This window comes from the organism of the source record quoted next, unplaced genomic scaffold, assembly GCF_019419815.1.
Source record: "Pyrus x bretschneideri cultivar Hongxiangsu unplaced genomic scaffold, Pyrus_bretschneideri_v1 Contig56, whole genome shotgun sequence".
Classification (NCBI taxonomy): Eukaryota; Viridiplantae; Streptophyta; class Magnoliopsida; order Rosales; family Rosaceae; genus Pyrus; species Pyrus x bretschneideri.
In genome coordinates, this window is record NW_025999794.1 from 876,064 (window position 1) to 881,865 (window position 5,802).

Sequence of the window (5,802 nt, forward strand, 5' to 3'; positions counted from 1 at the left end):
GTGAAGCACTTTGGGCATATAGTGAAGGAAGATTTGTGAAAAACAAGTTCATTTGAGCAACATCAACAACATGCAATTAACAATTAAAAGGCGGAATCATGTTTATATGCACTCAAAAACAAAACTTAACCCATGAACTTCAAAGCCTAGTAGATAGGTGAACCAAGACTCAACTCAAAACAAAGTGAGTTGAGAAATCAATACCTTTGTAGATTCCTCTTTGCATAAGCAAAGGCTAATCACCCAAAGAGAGGGCCTTCATTCCTTGCATCTTAGATCCATGGATTTGGATGGTTGAAAAGGTTTCTCCAAGTTCCCAAAATTGAGAACCTCTAAGTCTCCACACCAAGGCATATTGTAGAAGAAATGAGTGACCTTGAGGAAGTACGATTGCTAGATGTTTTCCTCAAGGGTGGCCGGCCTCTTTGAGAGCAAAGGGAGGTTTGTGTTCTCATCTTTACTCCTTAGAAAACCCTTAGGATGAAATGGCTATAAAGATGTCTTTATACCACCTCACAATGGAGTGGCAAACTTGCAATTAAGCCAAGTTCACTACCCTCCTCTAAATGGCCGGCCATATGGGATTTATTGGGCTATTTGGGCCTTTGTGAATCATTATTCATTAAGTTGTCATACAACTTAAGTCAATGGACTTGACGTTCGAAGCCCATTGGGCCTTAAGGTCCAAAACTATCCCGAGGTCTTTTAACGAACTTATTCGTTTGATTAATAATTATATTAATTAATCATTGTCATAAATAATTAAACCATTTAATTATTCTTACTCATCTCCGTTGAATCTTCAATCTTTACCTTACACGGTGTACGATCCATTAGGTTCCTTTTAGCGAGGCAGTGGGCGATTCAAACTCTTTCAAATCGATTGTGAATTGAAACTTACTTTCAATTCTCCCGTTAGTGATAATACACTTTTAGGGCTTCCATAAACCATGGTTGACGCCTAGCAGCATGTCATGGTTACCCAAGCTAATCAGAAGAGGTGGAGAACCTATTCAGTTTTAGGATTACAAATGCAATACGGTCTTTCTCTAATACAATACTCTTGACCACATTGTTTGGTTTGATAGTTTATTCACGTCTACTATCCAATGTGAGTCTTGTGCTTATATGATTACCTTGAATGTGATTTGGAACACATTCCTAAATCTCATTCATACTTTGGCCAAAGATTCTTAATCATATCATAGAGTATTCTCCCTCAAACAATTTGAAGGTTAGAGATCCCTTGTTGCGCATTCACTTGCCTCCATGGCTAAGTGGCTTAACCCCAACGATGCCCTGGACACCCTCCTGATGGAGTGACTTTGACATAATCAAAGATTAAGGACCTAACCACAAGACAACTGTGATGCCTCAGGTCAAAAGACTAATTTGCATTATCCCAACCATGAGTTCTCATGTGACATGAATATGAGAACTCTTCGTTGATCGTGTTCAGTGAACTCATTCTCTATTGAGCACCTACGTACTTGTCTTGATGTCACACACACCAATGACTCGAGACTAGTTACTCTCCCTGAGAGAAGACATAGCACGTACTAATCTTAACGGACTGTCAATGCCCAATTGACAATCCTATGATTAGGAACGTTTAGGATGTGTCAACGAAAGAATGGTCTCATGAATCTAACTTCTTTAGATTGCATTCTTCCAATCACATATTCCTTGGACTTATCGTTTAAGCATATAACATTTATATGAGACGGCTCAAACAATAATCTTTGCCCTTTACATTTAAACTACATTAGTTTGAAATGTCCGTAAAGTATCATCATATGATTGGTTTTAGGGCACATTTCCAACAATCTCCCACTTGCACTAGAGCCAATCAGCTTAGTCATCATTGATGATACCTCTTCTGTAATTCATTTCATAAATGGCTGAGTAGTAGGCCTAAACAATGGATATCTATATGTTATCCATAGAAGCAACCTTGAGAATAACGACGTCACCATTATACATGATTCTCAATCATGTGGTTCAGTCTCTCATTTGAGTTTGGACCTTGATGAGACCTTGATTCCCTGGCTTGAGCTATCGCCCCATTAGTGTCATACACTTTCTGGTTGGAACCGAATGGAGAGTTCATGAATGAACTTTCCCATCCAAACAACAATGTTGTAAGCTTCTATATGGCAATATATTTTGCATACAATGTTGTGAGCTTCTATATGGCAATATATTTTGCATACAATGTTGTGAGCTATCGCCCCATTAAAGTCATTTACTTTTAACGTTTCCACCCAAATATCTCTTTAGTCATAATAAAGAGATATCTCATTATCACTTCATTCATAATGAAGAGATATTCTATGATGGATTAGATTCATAATCTAATACATTTACGCTTCCATTACGTTACTCTAATTCTTCCTCATTCTTGAGGAATCCATCCTTAGTATTTCTTAAATACCTAAGGATTCACTTGACAGTTGCCATGGTTCTGATCCTGGGCTTGCACTGATATCATCTTGTACCGTTCTAGGTACGACTTATATCAATGTTTTCATACAATATGAAATACATAAATCACCTTTCTGCGTATGCATAAAGGATTCTATTTACGCATTATTTCTTTGGGAGTCAAAGGGTACATTCCCTTTGAGAAGAACAACTTCCTAGTCTCACTAGAATTGTCATTCTAATTGAAGTTTATCATCATATGAGAAACTTCCTAGCATCTCTTGTCTATTTTAGGGATTGATATAATCCAATTATATCTTGAAATCTATCATTATAGATTTCCATCCCATGTATATAGACTATGTCTCCCATATACATTCTATCATTATAGAATGTTTAAAGTCATAACTTTAATGATGAAGAATTCCTTTCACTTTCAAAATTAATATATATCATGTATATATATTCAAATTTAGGAATATGATCAACTCCCACTAATCTTTTGTAAACCTAGTAAACAAAAGATTCATTTACATCTTTATGAGAAATCAAACAATTGATCTTTTCTCATAAGACGCTTATAGCTCCCACTAGCTTGCTAAGATCCATGATGGATGGATCTCTACAACTAACATGTCTTAGAAGTATATATCATATATATATGGGTAATTGATAATGTCCAACGAACTAAATCTTATTTATGTTCATTCTTCTCCTAATGGAGAAATTCATTATCTTACGATGCTACTTTCCTTGATATTTTTCAAGGAAATTAATCGAAAGTGTTACTTTTTCCTTGGATCAAATCTAAGGAGGTAAATACTTTAGACGTCTTACTCATCTACTTACATTTCTTGAATTCTTTGAAACCTTTTGCAAAGTATTCAGACTTGTGTTTATTCAAAATAAACTATAGTCCAACCGAGAGTGATCTTCGGTGAATGTCATACAACATGAGTAGTATTATGTTGTGGACAAGTGCCACTAACATCTAAGTGAATTAATCTCAACAACTTTGTGATTCTTTCTTCTTTCCAAAAGAATAAAGATTCGAACATTTCGCCTCTATACAATTTTAACAAGAAGGTATTGGATCCGGATCTAACGATCCAAAGCATCCATCTATGACCAACTCGTAACTTATGTTTTAGAGGTATCATAACTCAGTTGGGATTAGTCACTACCTTGCAACCTTTTGGGTTTTAAGCATCGTTATATTCTTAAACAGTTAACACTACCACATCATCTCTACTACAGAGACAATTAATTAGATTACCATAATCTAATCATTCATTAATAAAGAACAATGTTTTGTCAAACAAAACATTCATCCATCTCTACAACTGTGACGGAATTATGTTCCTTTAAAATTGGGACGTAAAGACAATCTTTGGTTTTTCCAATTTCTTTGGTAGTTCATATGAGGAAGTAAGTACAATCCGCTTTCGCAGAGATCTATATTCGATTCACGTTTGGAATGTGAAGTACTTTCTCTTCTCTCATTAATCTTCTACTTCTTATTAGCACACTTTTACAACAATTGTAAAACATAGTTACTAATACAGAATCATGCATTCAAGTAGAAGAACCAACTGTTATGAACTTTTCAAGAACATTTTACAACACCTTCAAAAGGTGTGTTCTTGACACTTGCAAGACATTTCTTGCAAATACCCTTTCCAATGTCCATCCTTTCATAAAGAAAGTTTGTTCCCTTGGAGTTATTTTGCCTTCTTCATTTGACTTCCCTTTTGATTACAATAGTCATGGTCCCTAAACTCCTACTATCTCTCTTGAAACTTATTTCAAATGTGTTATACATATCAAACGATTTGGAGAGCGTGCGGTTATTGTTCACTATATAGTTTACAATAAACTTAGTGAACCATTAGGATAGGGACACAAAGGTGAAGTCCTTGCCTAGTTTCCGTCTCGTTAAGTGGTTTAACACTTCAACACTCAATGATTCAAAATCATCATAAGTCCATATAAATGGACTATTTTTGTCAACCAACCATTATGTTCTAAACATAATAACAAACTTTCAAGAGTTGTTCAAGGCAACTCTCATTTCTTCATACAACAATTTGTAATTGAAGAATCATGGCACATAAAGTGTCCATGCCCTTGTGCTTACTTCTCAAGTTCCTTGTTTATGTAACAAAGAAACAAGCACTAAAGTTTGTGTTGATTAAGGGTTGTTCAAAGCAACTCTTATTTCTTCATACAACAATTTGTATTTGAAGAATTATGACATTAAAAGTGTTGTCCTTCTCATGTTAGACTTATCTAACATATTCTTCCAATGATACATTATCAATAGGAAGATTGTGAGGATGAGACTACTTAGTTACATCTACAAGCCATTAAAGACAATCTATGGGATTGTAGAACTAAGTCCGGAAATTAAAGCATTCGGCTTTTCTTTGTCAAGTTTTGGATAGCGTTTGCAAATATATTGGTAAACAAATACATAACGAATATAAATTGATTGATTTTAAGCCATTTGATTCGGGTCTTTAAATCAAATAGCACCACCCACTATTTTTGGCAAATTCCATATCCCTCATCGGAATTCGAGAGTTTTGTTGAACTCTTAGCGGGGTATGGGAGACTCACCATTACCAAGCCCACCTCACGATGATACGATATCGGTTAGCAAAAATAATGATGAGAGAATAACACTTTACTCATTTACAACTCTTGTAATTACCCATCTAGTTTGGCCTCTAGAGAATGTGGCCTCACGATGATACGATATCGGCACCATTGCACTTAGTTAAGTTATTCCCACCATGCTTAGTTCATGAAGGGGTTCAAGAATAGCCTCACAATGATATGATATCGGCCATCCTTGTTGCCTACACTTACCTCATCATATGTTTATGGACTCCTCCTGAGTGTAAGCATGCACTTTGTACTCCCCCATGATAGGGTGAAGCCGGTGTACAAGTCACAAACGATTGGAGCCCACCACGGTGGAAGGCCACGAAGAGATATTCAAAGCATCTCTCGCTTATCAACTTAATAATGGTTTTAGTTGAGGGTTTTTAGGTCTCATCACATATAAACATACATTTTAATCCAATTAAAACATTTTGGTCCTATTACAACTATTGGTCCATATGATTGATTTAGTAGTATATAATACTCCCACTATATGGTACTACTAACATAAGATTTGCATTCTTTGATGGACTATATAGTTGCCTTAGGGCCTTAGGATGACTATGAACCTTTGATTCGATTCAACACGAGCCTAGTGTTGAATCTCGGTCTAGGGATGGTGATTGATTTTAGTTATGCGTTTAATCACATTAAGGCGTGTTGTCTTATTGGGCGTTGGACCCAACTACTCCAATTTCATGCATATCGAAT